Here is a 21,998-nt window from a genome sequence, read left to right as displayed (position 1 = left end):
CTCTAAATAGTTTCATTAGGGCTGACACCACCAATTCCACATTTTACAGAGGGGAAAACTGAGGCCCAATGAGTTAAAGTGACTTGCCTAAGGTTACACAGATGGTAAATGGCAGAGCTGAGATTTGAACCCAGACTCCCAATTCCAAAGGCAGTACTCTTTCCATTAATAGCCCCTGGCACACCATATGGGCTCGAAGTGCTTTCTGAATTGTTAAAGAAAGGTTCAATTTCTATAGGTTGGAGAGAGTCTTAGAATCTGAGTCTTGTAATGTGTCCTAATTTGCTGGAAATTGGAATCTGTGTACACAATACACAGGAACCAAATTTTATTTAAGTAAGACGCCTAGCCATGCTGCCTAATGACATTCTGCAATGATGTTTCCTATATTTCTCTCAAATTAATGTCTTTAAAACTTCAAGAGTTGGCCTCTATTGTGTTCTAAAATTTGGCAAATTGATTCATTCTCTTCATGATTTTATAGGCTTCCAACATAGCTTTTCTCAATCTTAGCCTTTCCAGTTTGAAGAGTCCTGTGGATGGAGGGTACTGTTCTTAGAGGGTCCAAGTTTGAATCCTACTTCTGACCCTTCTTAACTGTGGGGCCTTGGGCACTTAATTTCAAACATATGTAGTTCAGTTTCCTTCTCTGTAACACTGGCTATATTACCATGGTACTTATTGTACACTGGTGTTGTGGGGGTTGAATGTGCATAAAGCACTTTGCATCCCTTAAGGAGCTACATGTCAGTTGTTATTATGACTATCATTATTATGGCTATAATTTTATGTTAGAGCGAGAGAGTGGAAGGAAACCAGATTCCTCACATACACCCAGAAATGGAACAACACACACAAAAAATGGACAAATAGTTAACCTAAGTTGAAAACTAGCAAAGCAAAGAAGTATACGGATCCAAATTTTAAAATGCATTGTGGGGGGAAGGGGAAGCTAGGTGGCAGAGTGGATAAAGCACTGGCCCTGGATTCAGGAGCACCCGAGTTCAAATCCAGCCTCAGACACTTGACACTTACTAGCTGTGTGACCCTGGGAAACTCATTTAACCCTCATTGACCTGCAAAAAAGAAAAGAAAAAAAAATCCATGAGGGCAAGTGAACAGACCAATTAAGATACAAAATGAGATGGCAAAAGAAACCACTTAAGACATGGAGAAATGTCACAAAGAAAACATAAATGAAACAAACATAAGTGACACCAAAAAGCTAAGACATAACAAACTAAAAGGAGAATTTCAAGAAAAATTTAAAATTATCAGAGACAATTAAACAATAATTAAAAGACATAAAAAATAAAGAAAAATGGATAATAACCCTATCCCATATTCTCCTGGCCTATGGAAACGTCTATAGAAAAAAATAGCAATTTAACTACAATGAGAAATAGATTAAGGAGACCTAGCTAATTTAATTTGTCCTCACATTCATTCTCATATTCTCTCTCTCTCTCTCTCTCTCACACACACACACACACCCTTTGCTCATGTTAGCTGCCCTACTCCAGAACTTCTCCAAACACCTTTGCCTTTCCTGAGATGGAATAACAAAAACTACACACGGTATACCAAGTATAAATACAAAAAAAAAATAATTCTTTGGTTTTTGTTTGGGGGACAGTTTGTCACTTCATTATTTGATCTTATATATTCAATCTTCAAGCTCTTCTGCTCAAAAAACTGGGCCTGCAATTTAGATATCCACCAAGTAGTGATAGTGAACCATGCCATCAATGATCACTGAAACCAGCTGTTATCAAACGTGGTCCGAAGTCCTCTGGGAGTCACCAAAATCCTTTCCATGAAGTCAAGGATACTTTCAAAATGTTCCTTTAAGGCAGAGACTGTCTTTTGCCTATTTGTATCCCCTGTGCATAGCACAGTGCCTGATACATAGCTCATAGTAAAATACTGTCACTCTTGCTATTTTTTTTGTTTTGGAAAACAGTTATTTTTAATAAATAAATAAGTTAACATGTAATGTGTTTATTATTTTAAATAAGTTAACATTTTTAAATGTATCGCTTTCAACTTCTAAAATGGCAAATATCAATAGATATAATCCACATAAACAAAAGCCTTTGGGGATCCTCAATAATTTTTAAGAATATTGGGGACGGGGGCAGCTAGATGGCACAGTGGATAAAGCACCGGCCCTGGATTGAGGAGGACCTGAGTTCAACTCTGACCTCAGACACTTGACACTTACTAGCTGTGTGACCCTGGGCAAGTCACTTAACCCTCATTGCCCCAACCAAAAAAAAAAAAAAAGAATATTGGGGACAGCTAGGTGGTACAGTGGATAAAGCACGGGCCCTGCATTCAGGAGGACCTGAATTCAAATCCAGCCTCAAATACTTGTGTGACCTTGGGCAAGTCACTTAACCCTCATTGCCCCACAAAACAAACAAAAAGAATATAAAGGAGCCCTTATCTTTAAAAAAAAAAATGAGACTTGCTGCTCTAAGCTGTAGCAGTGATTGTGTGTGATCATTTTTTTCTTTTTCCATCAGGATCAATATTTATGTAAAGATCACATATGGGGCATGATACTACTATGCTAAATATCTTAAGGAATTCATAAACTAATTGGAGGTAACTGGTGGCTCACTGAATAGAGCACTAGATCTAGAGTCAGGAAGAGCTTAATACAAGTCCAACTTCAGACACTTACTAGGTATTACCCTGGGCAAGTCGTTTGACCTCTGTTCGCCTCCATTTCATCTTATGGGGATGATAACTCTCCAGATTGTCATGAGGATCAGTTCCACCTTTTGGGTACTCAGTACAACAGGTCTAGGTTGCATATGCTGGTGATACAGATAGTAAGTGCCATAAGAGTAGGAATCAATTGTTGAGAGCTGGAGAAAGCAAGAGCAGATCTGGGCATTTAAGGAAGAGCAATAGCTCACTTATAAACAAAGCACTTTTCTCCCAACCACCCTATGAGGTAGGTAGGACAAGTGGCATTTCCCATATTTTACAGCTGAGAAAACTGAGTCTGAGCAACACATTTATTATTTTTTCCATTAAATTTTATTTTAAGTTCAAAATAAATCTACCTTCTCATTCTCAACTCCTCCATCCACCCACTCATTGGAAAAGCAAGAAAAACAAAACCTCTGTTACTGTTACATTTGAAAATTAAGGTAAACTGAGAGACAATGGTCTAAGCACGATCAATTTATTAGTCAGGCTAGCAGTAACCAATAAATTGCATCAATGGCCTCTCCCAATGACCAAAACCCCCAGGGTAAGGCTCACCAGCACTAATATAGTTTTGGGGAGTACAGAGTTGGGTAAGTGAGGAAGACAATGTGCTTAGTTACAGGGTAGACAGCACTGTGGGGGTAGGGACAACATGATTGGCTATTTTAAAGAAAGTGGGGGGCAGCTAGGTGGCGCAGTGGATAGAGCACCAGCCCTGGAGTCAGGAGCACCCAAGTTCAAATCCGGTCTCAGACACTTAACACTTACTAGCTGTGTGACCCTGGGCATGTCACTTAACCCCAATTGCCTGACTAAAAAAAAAAGTGGGGCAAAAGACCCATGTGGGGCTAGTGACCACTTCTCTCTGACAATTGAGGAATGTAGATCGTTTTATGGGACTCATCGGCATCTTGCAGACCTTGTTGGTGGACCTGCATTAGCAGACTCATTTGAGCCCAGAAGGGTTTGTTAGGGAGATAAGACCCTCCTTACTTGTACAAGGACTGGCATGAATGGACAATATAGCTTTGGGGGATGATAAGTTAATTTATAACTTTAAACTAACTCGGGAAAAGCTGACAATTATAAAATTAATATAGCATAAAAACAGCTAAATTCGTATGGTAGAAACTAGAACTAATATTGATTTTGATATTTCATTGCAAACATGCTTAATCAAGCAAAATAAGCCCCTCCTTAGTCCACTGTGTTCATTGAGTTCATGTTTAAGAGTTATCCTAAAGTGTTATCTCTGTCAGAAAAGGAGGAGGGGGGAGACAGCATGTTTCATCATGAGTCTTCTGGAACTACAGTTGTTTGTTGTGTTGATCAGAATTCCCAAGTCTAAGCTGCCCATATAATATTGTTTTCACTGTATAAATTGTTCTCCTGGTTCTGCTCACTTCATCTTGCATTAGTTCATACAAGTCTTCCCAGGTTTCTCTGAAACTGTTCCCTTCATCACTTCTTTTTTTTTTTGTTTTTTTTGTTTTTTTGTTTTTTAGTGAGGCAATTGGGGTTAAGTGACTTGCCCAGGGTCACACAGCTAGTAAGTGTCAAGTGTCTGAGGTCGGATTTGAACTCAGGTCCTCCTGACTCCAGGGCCGGTGCTCTATCCACTGCGCCACCTAGCTGCCCCCCTTCATCACTTCTTACATGCACTCATTATTACTATTTTTAATTGAATTGATGATGTTATTTGTTTTTGTTTTTGCGGGGCAGTGAAGGTTAAGTGACTTGCCCAGGGTCACACAGGTAGTAAGTGTCAAGTGTCTGAGGCTGGATTTGAACTCAGGTCCTCCTGAATCCAGGGCTGGTGCTTTATCCACTGTGCCACCTAGCTGCCCCCCATGTTATTAATTATAACACATTTATGAAGCACTTTCAGGTGTACAAGGGCCTTTCTCCACAACATTGGCCTAGTCAAATATAAGCTCCATGAGAACAGGGACTATTTTATATTTATCTTTGTATCCCCAGCACATAACACAGTACTTTGTGCAAAATAAGAACGCTTAATAAATATTTGAATGTTGAATTAGTGAATTTTAAAATGCCATGAGATAGGTAGTGTTTTATCCCCGTTTATGGAAGAGGGAATTGAAGCTAAGGGATCCCACATGACTTGCTCAGACTCATACAACTACTAATTGCCAGAACAAGGTCTTGGAATCATGGGCTTTTAGTAGAGATAGAACCACTTACTACCTGTGTGACCGTATGACTTTCAGTTTCCTTGTTCATAAGATGAAAAAGTTGGATGACCTCTGGGGTCTCTTCTAGCACTATGCCTAGGATTCTAGTATGTTTTCGCAGAGCCATAAATCTTCTACTCGATGTGATAAAAACCTTTGTTTTCCTAGTATTTTGAGCACCCTCCCTGGTGTTTGACTGACCCACTCCCTTTTCTAGGCAGGCATATCCTAGATCTGATATTTCATGTTGCTCTTCATGCATAGCTTGTCATTGTTGGCATGTTATGGCCTGCTTCCATCCACCATGGATTTTGTCATTGTTGTTTGGGTTATTGGTAATTTTAATTCATCTGAGATTCTGGTGATCCAGAACTTGCAGAATCATCAAGAGGGTATTGTTTAGAAGACAGCCTCTTCCAGCAGTGAGCAGTACTCAGCAAAAGGGAGATAGTTTCCCCACTTCCCAGGCTGCTCTCCTCTTCATACTCTCTTCGTGAGATGAAACATGCCTTTCTGAAATCTCTACCTACTTCTACCCTTTGGAATAGTACCCAGCCCTTCCTGTCAGGTTGTCACTTAATATTGGACTTTCTCTCAGTCACAAAGCTCACAGATCAGCAGTGAGAGGCAAATTATCTCTCTATTAGTCACAGGCTACGTACTCACTCTGGCTTAGTCATTTTAATTAAAGGGAAGACCCAAGTTTGCCTTTCCAATAATCCTGAGCAGCTTCAAAGATCTCAACTGTTCCCTCAGCCTCCTATTCCCAAAGATTTCTTACTTCCTTTCTCCTACTACTTAAAATCAAAATGATGGAGAAAGTTTCATAAGAGGGTGGGAATGTAATGGCAGTTTGGACAATGAAAGGATAAAGATTCCTATCTCCTTTATTTCTCACTCTTTTTCCATTTTATTCTCTTTTGCTCCTCTCCTCTCATCAGCTTTCTTCAAGGAATAACACTGGCTAAATGTGAATTTGGTAGGATTTTCCAAAAATCCAGTTCCACTAGCAGTGACTTGTGATAATTTTGTTGTTGTTATTCAGTCATTTTTTCAGTTGTTTCTGACTCTTCATGACCCCATTTGGAGTTTTCGTGGCAAAGATACTGGAGTGGTTTTGCCATTTCTTGCTCCAGTTCATTTGACCAATGAAGAAACTGAGACAAACAGGGTTAAATCACTTGTCCAAGATCACACAGCTAGTCTGAGGGCAGATTTGAACTCATGAAGATAAGTCCTCCTGATTCCAAGTCCAGTGCTCTTTCCACATAGCTGCCCAATGAGGGGGGATACCAGATTCTCAAAGGTCATGTAAGCTCTGGCAAGTTCTTACCAAGATGGCTTAGAGGAAGGTCACAGACTGTGAAAACTATTAGAACACCCAGCTTAGGTAAGAAAAGAACAGAGAGGTCCATCACCTGGTACATGTTGGCCCCTTGAGGATAAATTATTAAGCCAGAGTAATAAATAAGACAAAGACAAATGCAAACAACACTCAATCTTCTGTGAAATCCTACTTTTTCAGTGACCATGACAGGGAGTGGAAAAGGAGGCAGAGGGTGCTAAGAATAACAGTTTTTAAACCACCTATAAACATGAATTCCACTGTTGGTACCCTCAATGTCCAACAATGAACAAATCAATGTACTACCAGGTAGACAGTGCAGTAGAATGGAAAAATCAATGACCACAATCAGAGGACCTGCATTCAAATTCTGCTTCTGTAGTTTCTTACTTGCATGAATTTGGGCAAATAAATCTCCCTGGGACTCAGGTTCTCATCTGTAAAATGAGGGGGTTGGACTAGGAGGTCTTAGAGGCCCTTTCTAGCTCTAAATATAAGCCCTACAACCTTAAAGGAACTGAACCATATCAGTATAAGAATTTTCCACAATCAATGAAGCCAAGGAATATAAGGAAATTGCAACTACATGGAAGGATGGCTTATAGGTTCTCCTTGAAGCCTGAAGGAAAGGAGCTAGAGGAATTGGTTTCATCTAAACCCAGAGATAACAAGAAACATCCTTCCAGGGGATACAGTCATCTTTCCTTGATTAATTTAGAGCCAAGACATAAGGTACTTATTACCTGTATGACTTTGGATGAGTCATTTCACTTTGGTGGGCCTCATCTTCCTCATCTATAAAATGAGATGATTGTACTAGGTGACCTCAAAGGTCCTTTGAGTTCTGCATCTATGCTTCCATGATTCTACATTTAAGAGAATATCTATGGGGGCAGCTGGATGGCGCAGTGGATGGAGCGCCGGCCCTGGATTCAGGAGTGCCTGAGTTCGGATCCGGACTCAGACATTTAGCACTTACTGGCTGTGTGGCCCTGGGCAAGTCACTTAACCCCAATTGCCTCACCAAAAAAAAAAAAAAGAAAAAGAAAGAAAAAGAAAAAAAAGAGAATATCTATGTAGTTGTGACATGCCCTAAAGATTTCATTTCAGAACCCTCAGAAAATACCAGTCATAACAAAGCTCAGTCGCCCAATGACTTGGGGAAATTGGCTCATCGTGGGCATTTTCAGATTGAGTAAGCTAATATAACACCAAACTATTTTTGTATGTAAAGCAAATTAGATTTTTGTAACATTTAAGAAATTTCATTTACAAAATTATTAAAATGCAAATGTTATTTTAATAAAATTCTTGTCCTTGCTCTTACTTTTTGAGTTTTCTAGTTTCAAAATTGGATGCTTGACGATATACAAAGATTTCCTCAAAATCAGGTGTGCACACTTGGGTTCCATTCCCAAGCATGTTCCTGGACGGTCACAGGCCTGGGGAAGGTCAGGCTTCACTCTGGAACTGAGCCAATGGAAGTCAAGTTTAGGGCCCCCCACTATGAAGGCCATTGAGGAAACTGCCTCGGGCACTAGCTCATCCCACCTCATTTAATTCATTTTATGACACTTTTTTTTGACTCTGTGGTGCATTTCTTAATATACTGAAAGATTACAACACTTTAGTTAAAATCTAGTCCAAGAAGTTGGAATGACTCAGCATGCAATAACTGAATCAGCCACCAGGTGGAGCCCTTAACAACTCAAGCTGTTAGATCTATTTGGCTTGAGCAAGACTTTTAGCAACCCGCAATATCCCATCATGCCTTGCAAATATGCAAAGCCAGGGTTGTTTCACTCAATGGCAGCTAGGCAATTGTCTTTCCCTTTTGGCCTCTGAAAGTCAGTTCAGTTTCATGCAATGACAACTTATCAAGTTCATGTTTAAGGGATCAGTAAAATATTTAAAACAACAACGACTTCAAGAATTTTGGCTCAGCCCCCATCCGTTGGAATAATCCTGTCTCTCAGTTTCTTTCCATTACTAGAGCTGGTAGCTGCATTTCTAACAATACCAAGTACAAAATCATAGTGCTAGGTCCTGGAGTTACAAAGACAAAAATTAAATAGTCCCTGCCCTCAAGGAGCTTACATTTTCCTAAGAGAACAAAACCAAATCTGCCCCATCTGGGTTCTAACTACTTAGACACAACACTTAGTTTGTTGTTTGCTTGTTTTTCCAAACATATAACACAGGGTAAAAAGGGAGGAGAAGAAAACTTTCAGGGAAGGAAGCAACATAAAAGACGCCCTTTTAAATTATTGCAGTCAGTACTGAAATAATTACCCTTTCCTTCCACTTTTTTATTTGAAATAAGGAGGGAAAACAAGAATAAGCTTGCCAGTCCTGAGGAATAAACAAGTGCCATGAAGCTTGTGTCTGGGACCTGGAAGAGACTGAAAAAGACAGAAAGGAAGACGGTGGCCTTGAAGCAAGAGCTGGAGCAACAGGATTGTAGATGGTTTCACCCTCATCTTACCCAAAGGAAATTTTATCAAAAGACTGGGAGATTCTAGAAATTCTCCCCTAGCCTGACCTGAGAAATTATTGGACTAGGAGGCTTTGCTACAGAGCCATGAGGAGCAGAAACATAGACAGAGATGCCCCGTTACCACCACACCCCTTTGAGAGCAGAGAACAGGGAACAGAGAACAGGTGTATGGACCGGGGAAAAAGGGAAAGGCCTCTTTTTCCAGAAAAATCCTCAAATTCAAAACCTTAAGTGACTCTGATGACTTAAATATATCTTTGGGGTAAATAAATATTCATTTGGAAGTCTCTCTTTTTTGTTTTCTCCTTAAGCTTAATGAAGCTTTATTCCATGAAATTGTGAAGTAGGTACTACTAAGAATCGGTCCCAGTACAGTGGGATAAGGAAGGCATACTCAGTCCAGCTTCCCTGGGAGAGGCCTCTGAGCCAAGAGAGTGAGAAAATTCCTCCAAGTATACTGGTCCTTCTTGTCATGTGTCACTTAAATGGGTACCACTCTTTTCAACATAACAAACCTTCTTGTACGAGTAAATAACAAGATATCTTTTTTTTTTTTAGAAATTTCGGTACTCCTACTTTACCATCCTCCCAATTACACATGTCAATGAACTAGCCCTCACCTTACCCACATAACCCATCAATTGCCCAGCCTGGTCAATATTATTTATTCAGTGTTTCTCTCATCTCTTCCTTTCTCTCCACAACTATCCTAACTTGGGCCTCCATTACCTCTCATCTGGACTATTGAAATGGTCCCTTAATTTTTCTCCCTGATTTAAGTTTCTTTCCTCTCCCATCCATCTCACACATGGTTGCCAAAAGGATGATCCTGAAGTATAAGTCTGACTATAATAATAGTAATAATAATAATAATAATAATAATAGCTAATATTTATATGGAGCTTTAAGGTTGCCAAAGAGTATCACATTGGATCCTCACAATAACCCTGTAAGGTAGGTGCTACTATAATCTCCATTTTACAGATGAGGAAACTGAGACAGAGAAAAGTCAAGTGACTTGCCCAGGGTCACACAGTGTCTGAGACTGAATTAAACTCAGGCTCATCCACAGCACCATCAATTGTTCTGCATCCCTGGAACACACTTGTTTTTCACTTCCATCTTTTTTTACCCCCTAATTTCAAGTCCCAACATGTGTCGCCTCTTCCCAGAGTCCTTTGCAAGTTCCCCTTCTCCCCTTTCATTTTGTATTAATTTTTATATATAGAATATTTACTTCTCTGTAAGCACATTGCATTTCCCAAGTAGAATGTAAGCAAGGTCTGTCTCACTTTTGTATTTGTATCCCCTGATACCTAGTAGATGCTCAACTTGTTTAGATTTGGGGTTGGATATTTTTCTTTAAGAGAGAAACATTAGAGGGTATGTAGGTGGCACAATGGATAAAGCACCTGCCCTGGATTCAGGGGGCCTTGAAGTTCAAATCCAACCTCCCACTAACTAGGTATGTGACCCTGAAAAAGTCACTTAACCCTCATTACCCTGTCAGAGAGAGAGAGAGAGAAAGAGAAAGAAACATTAAAGCTTAAATTCTTCTGATTTTAAAATTTAGAACAGGGAAGATAAAACTGCATTCAAACAACATAATAAATATGTTAAAGGGAGAGACTGGACCTGTCTGTTCCCTGGTACAGGAAACGTATGGATGAGTAATCTCTCTCTATTGAGGCAAGTGGATTCCTCTCCAACTTAAAGTCTTTGAGAATTGCCAGAGCACCAAGAGGTTAAGGGACTTACCCACGGTCATACAGCCCATAAGTATAAAAGTGGAAATTGAGCCCAGGTATTGACTGCCAAGTCCAGGGCTGGCTGCCGGATTCACTTTGCCACTTTCTACATGAAGAAATTAGCGTGAGAGGCTCTTTTCCAACGTCTCAGAGAGTAGCAAAGACAGAATTCAAACCCATATCTTCTGCCTCAGTTAATTAGAATAGCATTGTAAGGGACACTCAACACATCTTCTCAAATGACACCCTTGAGACCCAAAGCACACGTTGTGCAGTTCTTTCCCCAGCACCAAATCTAACTGGCCTGCTGGGTCCCCCCAGAGGGGGCCTAGCTTATCCCCTCTGGGCTTTAGGGCTAATGCTGACGGGCTGGGGGCGGTTTGCAAGTTCACCAGTCCCACGGGCGAGCTTCCCTCTTCCCGATGATTCTCTGCTGAGAGCAATTAATCAGCCAGACTTAACTATCTTTTTACTAAGTCGGTATGGCAAGAATAATTGGTACAAAACATTGCCTCAAAGTCTGTGGCATTTTCTTGCCAGTACTCACTCACACAGTCCGAGGTAAGTGAGAACTCACCGGTCTTGATTGCTAGAAGTCCCTTTCTCCCCTTCAAAGGGTGAGGACCGGGTAATCGTGAAGTTCCCTTACACACGGCATATAGCTTTCTGATACGCTGTTTGTAGAGCCTTAAAGCCTCAGTGTGTCTAATTTGTCTTTGGCTCCCAATGCAGACACTGCCACCAGCCACAGCTGTCCCCAGGAATGCTGCCAGGACCTCGCTAAGTCCAAATTCTCTATCTGGAATTCTGGAGCTCCTCCACTGGTCAAGGAGAAGCGGGGAGGAGGTAACAGGCTTTCTCCTATCCCTCCCTTCCCCCCGCCCCTTCCAAGCAATTTCCTCTCACATTATTGGCTAGAACTTTTCTTTCCCAGCTTGCCACTGAACTCTCCTACATTCTGAACCGGTCTGCTATTTTATACGGGACCCGTAGGATATGAATGCGTTCCTTTAACCAGTTCATATACACCACCTACCCAACGGCACTCCATTTCATCCAATAGCCTTCAAGATCATCTTACCTTGTAGTCTAATACCCTTCATTCAAAAGAGATATCTCGGCCTTGTTCACACCTAGCCCATACTTCTGATTGGTTGACCTAGTGGAGGTATTCTCATCTGGCAAAGGTAGTTACTTTAAATATAGTAAGGGGATGGACTAATTCTATCCACTCCCTTTCCCCCATATTTAATTTTCAAATATCTTTTTTCTTGGACCCAGTACAAATTTGTACCAGGGTCTCTTTTTCACGTCAAAGGTGTGAGACGCCTCTCCTTTTGGCTATCACTCCATCCCCAAAATACCAGTTCAGAAAAGAAATATACATACATATTTTAGTGCTGAAATTATATTCAGTGTTGATTACAAATGTCCCGTGTGTCCTGTGTGTGTGCGAGACAGGGAGAGGGGGAGGGGGGAAAGAGTTTATATATAGCCCAGCAGATTTGACTTTTATTCCTGACAAAATTCTAGAACTTATTCTTAAAGGGATAGCTTGTCAGTATTTAGAAAGGGAAGTGATGACCACTAAGAGTCAATATGATTTCGTTAAAACCAAGTCATGCCAACCAACCTCATCTCATTTTCTTTTGGACCAGGGCTACTAAATTAGTAGAAAAAGGCAATGTCATAGATATATCATCCCTGGATTTTGGCAAAGGCATTTGATGACTTACAGTGTCCTCGTAGGGGCGGCTAGGTGGTGCAGTGGATAGAGCACCGGCCCTGGAGTCAGGAGGACCTGAGTTCAAATCCAAACTCAGACACTTAACACTTACTAGCTGTGTGACCCTGGGCAAGTCACTTAACCCCAATTGCCTCACTTAAAAAAAAAAACAACACAAAAAACCACAAAAAAACTACAGTGTCCTCGTAGACTAGATAAAGATTCATGAGCTAGAGATGTTAGAATTGAAATTAGGAAGATCCAAGTTTGGATCCCACTTCTCACAACTTACTAGCTGTTTGCTCACAGGCAAATCAGTTAACTTCTTTGAGCCTCAGTTTGCTAATCTGTAAAATGGGGACAATGATACTTGTACCTCACTGAGGTGTTATGTGGTGCTAATGATGTTGTGTAAAGTGTCCCAAAAGTCTTAGTTCAGTTTAAAGCTTTAAATAAAAAAGACTTTGGGGAAATCTTATATAAAGTAGTTCAAAAACCTTAAAATGTTACAGAAATTATAGCTCTTACTACTTTCAATGACTGTGTAGTTAGATGGATTTGTAACTCAATGAATGAGCCATCCAAAAACAGAGGACTTTTGTATTAAATATTATAATCATCCTGAAAAGTAGGTAGTCTTTGGTGGCCTGCCCTCAGCCTTGTTGCTCTCAACATTTTAAACTTGGCTAGAGGCACAGATTGTATGGTTACTAAATGTGTCGCTGTCACAAAGCTGGGAGGGCTAGCTAACACACACATCAGATGGCAGGATCAGGACCCTGGCAAAGCAGAACACTGAGTCAAGTAGAATAAGAACAAATTGAATAGAGATAAACAAAAAAAGGTCCTGAACTTTGGTTCAAAAAATTAACAGTCCATGTATAGGATGGGGAAAGGAGGCTAGACAACAGCTGGTGCAAAAAAAAAAAAAATCTGCCAGTATAGATTGAAGTCAACCCATGCCTATCTTTATCATGTACAACTCTTATGTATATTCTCCTAGAAATTCTCCCATAGAAGAAAGTTTTTTTTTAAATGAATAAGAATTTAAAGCCTTGCCAAGTCACACACAGAGAGAGCTTAGATTAAGCCAGATTTCTCAAGATCCCCAGTAGAATGTAAGCTACTGGAGAGGAAGAGACTTTTTATTTTTGTTTTGTATCCACAGTACCAAAGACAGTGCCTGGCACATAGCAGACATTTATATAAATGTTTGCTGAATTTATTTGTTGAACTATTGAATTTATTGAACTGTTTCCTACCAGACCTCACTCCTCTTTTCTTCCCCAACATCCCCAACACCCCCCCACCCTGCTTGCTGGGAACTTTCCTTGCCTTCCCTAACAGCACCCACCCATAAACTGTTTTTTAGCTTTCTTGTATATGTTTTCACCATTAAAATGTGTGCTCTGGAGCAGCTAGGTAGCGCAGTGGATAGAGCATGGACCCTGGATTCAGGAGGACCTGAGTTCAAATCTGGCCTCAGACACTTGACACATACTAGCTGTGTGACCCTGGACAAGTCACTTAACCCCAATTGCCTCACAAAAAAAAAAAGATAAAATAAAGATAATTTTTTAAAAAATAATGTATGTTCCTTGAGGGTAGGATGTCTTTATTTTTGCTTATATTTGTATTTACAGCACTTAGCACTGCCCTTGGCATAATCTTAGTGGCTTTCATTGACTGACTGGTACTGGTACCATTTCTGTCTGATTTATTTCCCAATTACCCTTTGGCTAGAAAGAAACTTGAATTCTGTAGCCTTCCTTTCTATCACTGAAGTGCTATATGAGGCATTGCTATCTATTTTATATTGAAAAGACATCTCCAACTATGCTACAATGAAAATCTGCAATTTCTGTTCAACTCCTAAGTTAAAAGGAACACATCTCCATGATGCAACCTTGTCCAAAAGTTAGCATGGCAACAACTCTTTATACTAAGCTGACTGGAAGGTATGCAAGACAGCTAGGTGGTACAGTGGATAGAGAGCCAAGTCTGAAGTCAGGAATACTAAATGCAGCCTCAGAATTTAATAGTTGTGTGACCCTGGACAAGTCACTTAACCCTGTTTGCCTCAATTTCCTCATCTGTAAAATGAGCTGGAGAAGGAAATGGCAAACCACTGCAGTATCTTTGCCAAGAAAACCCCAAATAAGGTCACAAAGAGTCGGATATGACAAAAAACTCAACTGAACATGTTCCTTTCTACTGGCCAGAATATTTTAATTGTCTTCATGCACTGCTGACTCTCAGCCTTGCCTAATTTATTTCTCTGAAGGTTGAATATGAAGAAATTAAGAGCCCTTGACTCCTTCCATGTTTTTAAATACAGACTGTTCCCAATTTGTAAATTAGTTTTGTTCAAGAAAACAGTATGTTGGGTTTTTTTAATCCAGGATGTATTTTCCCATTGAACAGGCTAGGTCACATCCAATTTAACCCACAAAATACCTACATTTTACAAACACCTGTTAATAGAAACTCTTCTACATATACATGGCCTGTCTATGCTATACATGAGTCCATAGTATCTCTGAGTTAGAAAGGAAGGTAGGGAAGGAGAAAGGAGGGGAAGGGAGAGAAGGGAATAAACATTCATATAACACCTACTATATGTCAGGTGCTGTGCTAAGTACTTTTTAGAAATATTATGCCATTTGATCCTCACAACAACCCTAAGAAGTAGGTGCTTTATGATCCTCACTTTACAGTTGAGGAAACAGAGGTTAAGTGACTTGCCCAGGATCACAAAACTAAGTAAGTGCCTGTCTGAGACTGGGCTCTAATTGAGGTCTTCCTGACTCCAGACTGAGCTGCACTTCCAGCTGTGGCCTTAGAGGTCGTCTGGTCCAAACCACACCTGAACAGGAAACTAACTAGCCCCTTTGCAACATCCCTACCTAGAACTCCATAAAGGAAAGACTGTGCCTGTGCCACCATGTTTCTGCTATCTTAGCCAGGATATGGACTGCTGGGAAAATAGATTATCTAGTCAAGTCTCAGGTAAGAACTGAGACAAAGAGAGTGGCAGAAATAAGATTCACACTCAGATGCTGGGACTCCAAATCCATGCTCATTTTCACTACTCTACCCCACCCCATTCCCTTCCAGGTGGTACAGTGGGTAGAGCACTCGGCCTGGAGTTGGGAAGACCTGAGTTCAAATCTGGCCTCAGACACTAGATGTGTGCCCCTGGGCAAGTCACGTAACCACAATTGCCTCAAAATAAATAAATAGATGGATGGGTGGATGGATGGATGGATGGATGGATAGATAAATATAATCATATTTGCATTGTTTGCCTCCTAGGACTATGTGAGAAACCCTTTATGTGATCACAGATCTAGGGCTGGGAGAAACCTCAGAAGCCATCTGGTCCAAATTCCTAATTTTACATATAAAGAAATTGAGGCCCAAGAAGTATAAGTGACTTGGACAAGGTCACTCAGATAGTCTCATAAATGGATTTGAACCCAGTTCCCCTGACTCCTTAAAAGGCTAAAGATATGTTTGTCATTCCTAGTTCCCCAAAATTAAATACCAGTAATCTGGGAGTTCATCAGCATATGGAAGGCCTAGGATGGTAAGACCTTTAATGACTACAGATGACAACACACCAGATAATTTAATAGATAAGTCTTATGGAGTTGCCAAGGCCCATATTGGATAAGTGGATGTTACCCAGGGTAACAGAGTTATTGAGTGTCAGAGACAGGATTTGAATCCAGGTCTTCATCTCTCCAAACCTAGCTCTATGGTCATTATGCCACAGTGCTTCTTACATAATTAAAAGATAAAGAAAAAAAAATTACACAGAAAGGTACCACAGTATCCCAAGGAGATCATCTTATTCCTACTCCACCCATGATAATGCTAGGGAAATCAAGCAAACAAAATTCCAGATTTAGTACCAACTGGAATTTATCTCATCTCTAATGGTTTTTTTTCTCTAGTTTGGCAAGAAACCCAGAGAACAGCAACCAGGAAGAAGATACTATTTTAAAAATAGTTTGTAGTACAAGTAAGTTCAGGCACTTTCCCAAAGCCTTAAATATTTGTTTAAAACTAAATACGTAAACAACCCAGCTAAATATTGAACATAGTGTCTCTGCTGTCACTTTCCTTTGGGGAATGGGGCAAAGACTTCCCCTCACATTGCACAGTGTTTCCACCAGACTTGCTGATAATTCACACAGGACAGAGCAGGGATTTTCTCCATTAAGAAGGATTTGTTCTGGGGGGTGGCTAGGTGGCGCAGTGGATAGAGCACCGGCCCTGGAGTCAGGAGTACCTGAGTTCAAATCCAGCCTCAGACACTTGACACTTACCAGCTGTGTGACCTTGGGCAAGTCACTTAACCCCCTTTGCCCCGCAAAAATAGATAGATAGATAGATAGATAGATAGATAGATAGATAGATAGATAGATAGATAGATAGATAGATAGATAGATAGAGCTGTTTTGTGTCTGCCTGCTGTGGTTACTCTTGATCAACAATTCCTGCTAAGATACATGCATGATTGGCTTCTGGTCCACACATGAGAACAATAAACCAAACACCTCCATGTTTGGCTGCTTTTTTCTGCACACCATTGAAGCAAAATAGGCAGAATCAAAAAGTAGCTCAGAATTGCAGAGCTGGAAGGGATCTCAGAGGATGGAGCATGAGAATGAGAATCCCTTTACAACATTTCCGACAAGTAACTAAACTATACTTAAATACCTTCAGTGATCAAGAAACCATTATCTTGTCTCTTGTGTTTAACATCAAGAAACTACTGTGTGGCTTACAGGGACTGGAGAACAGCATCCAGCCCCTGTTCTACATCTAGTCATATGAATACATCTAGGTATCCAAGTTTAGTCCTGGGAAACCTAGGCTTTAATGAGAGGGAATTAGGCTCCTGTCTTCATACTCATCCACTTGTTAACCGCCCCCCCCCAATTCCAGCACCACAGGGACAGATTTATTCATGGATTAGGTTATGACACATCTAGGGTTTCCCCAAAAAAGGAAAATAGAATGGTACTCAAAGTACACTTTGAACCAGGTATGGGACAGGTATTCCTACAAACAAAAGAAACACTAAACCTAAAAGATTCACAGCAAGCAGAACAACTTGAATCAGAATTCAGTAACAACTTATAACTACTAATACATTGATATTTTTTTTGGTGAGGCAATTGGGGTCAAGTGACTTGCCCAGGGTCACACAGCTAGTAAGTGTCAAGGGTCTGAGGCCAGATTTGAACTCAGGTCCTCCTGAATCCAGGGCCAGTGCTCTATCCACTGTGCCACCTAGCTGCCCCAATACATTGATTTTTAAACTCAAAAGTATATAAAGCAGTTTATAGCAGAGGTGTCAAACATGAAGCTATCAATAAACCTCAGATTAAAATGGAATTGTGAAATATTGAATAAAACAATAGGACATAGATAACATTAATGTCGATATTAAGTTAATAGATAACTTTTTTCTAAGTTGTCTAATGTGGTCCACATGGATCTTCATGTATAGTTTAGTGGCCCCATTTCTATTTGCATTTGAAACCAATGGTTTACGGGACCATTAATTAGGAATTTTACATTTCACCTGGCTTTGCACTGTCCAAACAATTTCCAGTTGAGTACCCTTTCATAGGTGCTTGTAGTTGCCTTGATGCTGGAGGTGGGGAGAGTCACCTCTTCTCCACCCCTCTCTTGAAATCTAGTAGTTACACAATGTTACCTTAAGTGTCAAAGTATGGGAGTCAGTACTGGAAGCTGTCTCTTCTTTGACACAGGAGCCCACCAGCTTGCCAATGTCATAGGGAAGAATAGGAACAAAAGACCTTTCAGGATTGACCACATCATGACAAAACAACAAAGTCTTTTCAGTTCTGGGTCACCAAATGTACAGAAACAGACAAAACTTCTACATAGTCAACCAGAACCAGGAAGGTCAACTCAGAGCATGTTCCATGGCATGGCCCTTATTACAAGTGTCTTTGTTCTCTTCTTTCCTTCTCTCCCTACCTTAATGCTTCCCACCTTACTACCCCTCCCCCTCCCCCTCCTTCCTCTCTTCCTTCTCTCTCCCTCTCTCTCCCTCTCTCTCTCTCTCTCTCTCTCTCTCTCTCTCTCTCTCTCTCTCTCTCTCTCTCTCTCTCTGTCTACCCCCCATCACAGGTGCATAGAGAAAACTGAACCCTGGAGTTGTGAAGTAACTTGCCCAACATAACACAAGTATTAAGTCACAAAATAAGGATTCCCACCCAGATCTTTTGACTTTCACTCCAAGTATCTTTCCTCTACTTCAACAAATTTGTTATCAGTCATTTATCTTTGATGATAGATAGGTGACATTTGGTTGGGGGAGGGGTCTGAATCATCTGGTTTTTGTGTCATTTCTCCCAGATATTTGTCATTTAAAGCTATTACTTTTTTCACTTAATAGTATTTTTTTTTCAGTTACATGTAAAGATAGTTTTCAACATTCATTCTTGTAAGATTTTGAGTTCCAAATTTTTCTTCCTCCCTCTCTTCCCTCCCCGCGTCCCAAGACAACAAGCAGTCTGATATAGGTTATACAGTACAATCATGTTAAACATATTTCCATATTAGTCATGTTGTGGAAGAAGAATCAAAACAAAAGGGAAAACCCATGAGAAAGGGGAAAAAAAAGTGAAAATAGTATTCCTCAACCTGCATTCAGACTCCATAGTTCTTTCTCTGGATGTGGAGAGCATTTTCCATCATGAGTCATTTGGAATTGTCTTGTATCATTGTATTGCTGAGCAGACTTGAGTCCATCACAGTTGATCATTGTACAATATTGCTGTTAATGTGTATAATGTTCTCTTGGTTCTGCTCACTTCACTCAGCATCAGTCCCCTTAAGTTTTCTAGGTTTTCCTGAAATCCACCTGCTCATCATTTCTTATAGCACAATAGTATTCCATTACATTCATATACCACAACTTGTTTAGCCATTCCCCAATTGATGGGCATCTTCTCAATTTCCAAGTCTGCCACCACAAAAAGAGCTATAAAGCTTTTATATTGTACTTGCACAATAAAAGTTAAAAGAATTTTAGGGATCAGCAATGTAATAATTGAAATGACGCCCCCTGCTGGAGATTTACTGTAGAAAAGCTCCGCCATGAAGTGAAGGTCTTTGAGGGCAAGACCAGGAGTCTTTTCTTTGGTGTCAGGAAGTGACTTTTCTGGTGGGAGGAAGAAGGGGGGGGAGCCTGGCGCTCTGACTTGCTCTCTTTCTGGAGGACTCCTGGTGGAGAAGGGAGCTAGAAATGTGCTCTCCCTTTAATAGATAAATGAATGTAGGCCTTTTCTTCTCTCTTTACCAAATTCTCATTCTCCTTAATAAATGCTTAAAAATCTAACTCTTGCTAAAGCTTATAATTTATTGGTGACCACTCATTAGATATTTTAGACAGACTAGATAGAATTTTAGCTCTTAACAGCAAGCAAGAAGAGAGATACAGAGTGTGAAAGGGAGAAGGGGAGAACAGGGAGACTTCCCATTGCCCCTAAAATAATCTTCCCTATTCACAGGGGTTGCCTTAAAGAGGAATATGACACAATAAATAAATGAATTAATAAATGAATTAAAATGCACTTTATTAAGTTCTTAGTGTATGAAAAGCATTAGACTAAGCACTGGGGAAACAGAAATATCATGCTATAAAATAAAAAGATAATACACAAAAGGGTTTTTTAGCTGAAAGTGCCCAGAAAGACCCAGTGCTCACAGGGAGCAGCAGCAAGGCAGATGGCAATGCATTTACTTTCTCATTTACATCAATAAAACCATATTTACTTCTTATTTTGAACCATTTGACAATGCCAAGAAGTTTGGTAGGAATAATGTCCCTGCAAGACTACATGATCATAGTACTACATTTAAATATAAAAACAGACCTTTTAAAAATTTTCTGGAGAGTGACATGTAGAGAGCTAAACATGTAATCATATGTTTTAATTCATTAAACAGAATTTCAATGACTATTGAAAACACACTAAAAACTTAATTATTCAATTATTATTGTTTTCAATTGTTAGAACCCAAATTATTCTAACAAGTGTCTTTATTCTTTTCTTTCTTGCCCAACCCACTAAGGGCCCCAGAGTGTCTCCTAATGGAAAAAGAATTTCTCTCAAATATTAACAAGAGAATACAAATCAAAAGAAAGTCTAATGAAGATATATGTCACAATAGTTATACAAATATTTTTATTGTGGCTTCATGAATATCTTACCTGGTCTCTAAGAAGTTATCCAATAATCAGCAGTAAATCTCAAAGGAGATAAAAGTATCTCTCCTCCAGCAGCAGCAAATTCCAGATAAAAAACGAGGTAGGAACTCTGGCACACTGAGTGGTCATCCCTGTGGAGGACTCATAGAAGGATATGAACAAGGTTGCACAAAGCTTGGATCATTTCAGTTTTCTACACTAGACATAAATTCATATCAATCAGATTACGGAGCCCTCTAAATATCAAGGTGTTATGAAAGATGATACCAGAATTACTCCCCAATGTCTATGTAACACACCCTCTTACAATAATTGGCTCATTTTAAGACTGGGAACAATAGAATGGTCTCTAGAGGTCCACTTGGTTCCCTTTTCTTTGGCTTTAGGGAATTTTTGATGAAAATTTCTATGTTCACGCACAATCACCCAAAGGAAACATTCCTTATACCTTAGACAGAGTGCACTATCTAACATTGTGTTCATATCTATTTCAGTTGATTGTTGTTCAGTCATTTTTCAGTCATGTCTGACTCTTCATGACCCCATTTAGGGTTTTCTTGGCAAAGATACTGCAATGGTTTACCACTTCCTTCTCCAGCTCATTTTACAGATGAAGAAACTGAAGCAAACAGGGCTAAATGACTTTCTTAGGGTCACATAGCTAGTAAGTGTCTGAGACCAGATTTGAAGTCAGAAAGATGAGTCTTCCTGATTCCAGTCCTAGTGCTCTATCCACTTTGCCACCTACCTGCCCATTAATCCCTGGCCTATTTATGGTTGAGGCTAAATTTAGTTTACTAGAAGGATTTGAGTTTATAGCACCTACAGATAAACAGACAAGAGCAGAGGAAGTTGGGACTTTTCTTGGAACTTCCCTCAGCCTGCTCCAAGGTGCCCACAGATCCAATGACTTTTCTGGATATATCCCTTTCCTGCCACAACTCATTCCTCTTTTTGCTCCATACTTGGTACAACTTCTCAATGCAAACACTTAGAATCTCTTCTTCCCCTATGGCTATTTGAGGTAGCTTCTCTCTTTTTTCTTCTCTTTTATACAAATTATTTAGAATGTGACCCACGCAATGGCTTCTGTTGATTCAAGTTGGTGTACTGAACCTGTTTACACTAGATTCTGATTGATTTAACCAAAAAGTGTTTTCGCCTAGTCAGGGCAGAAGATCCAAACAGGAGAGTCTTAACTCTATCCTTACAGTTTTCCCCTGGTTTTTTTTATTATTATTTTCTGTTATTCTAAGCAAGTCTACTGGTGTTTGGCAGGCAAAGATCAAATCCTGAATAGCTCTATAGTAACATGAGGAGGTTTGGAATTATCTGATTTGAAGAAGGCTTTGTGGCATGGTTTGTAATCAAACCTGGTAATTAACATTCTTTTGCATATGTATTATGGCTAAAGATAGAATATCAACTAATGTTTGAGACAAGAAAAAACAATTAATGCAATTAATGAAACAACATTCTGTTTATTATGAAGAATAATCATTT

The 21,998-nt window shown here is 39.9% G+C and overlaps 1 protein-coding gene across 5 annotated transcripts in view; it reads right to left on the bottom strand.

The window, feature by feature from the left end:
- CLIP4 (CAP-Gly domain containing linker protein family member 4) overlaps positions 1–11,222 on the bottom strand; it is a 117,784-nt gene extending 106,562 nt beyond the window's left edge. Inside the window, exons 1-3 of one of the 5 annotated variants that reach the window (XM_043982020.1) lie at positions 11,087–11,222; positions 2,690–2,876; positions 1,036–1,076 (exon numbers count right to left, since the gene is read on the bottom strand). The gene's annotated coding sequence lies outside the window, so the exon portion shown is untranslated. The remainder of the gene's footprint in view (positions 1–1,035; positions 1,077–2,689; positions 2,877–11,086) is intronic. The other 4 variants (XM_043982021.1, XM_043982023.1, XM_043982024.1 and 1 more) reach the window with 4 other exon arrangements.
- Positions 11,223–21,998: the final 10,776 nt, after the last annotated feature.

This window comes from Dromiciops gliroides, chromosome 2, assembly GCF_019393635.1.
Source record: "Dromiciops gliroides isolate mDroGli1 chromosome 2, mDroGli1.pri, whole genome shotgun sequence".
NCBI classification, from domain to species: Eukaryota; Metazoa; Chordata; class Mammalia; order Microbiotheria; family Microbiotheriidae; genus Dromiciops; species Dromiciops gliroides.
Note: the sequence above shows the minus strand (reverse complement) of the source record. Positions and strands in the feature narration are given on the sequence as shown.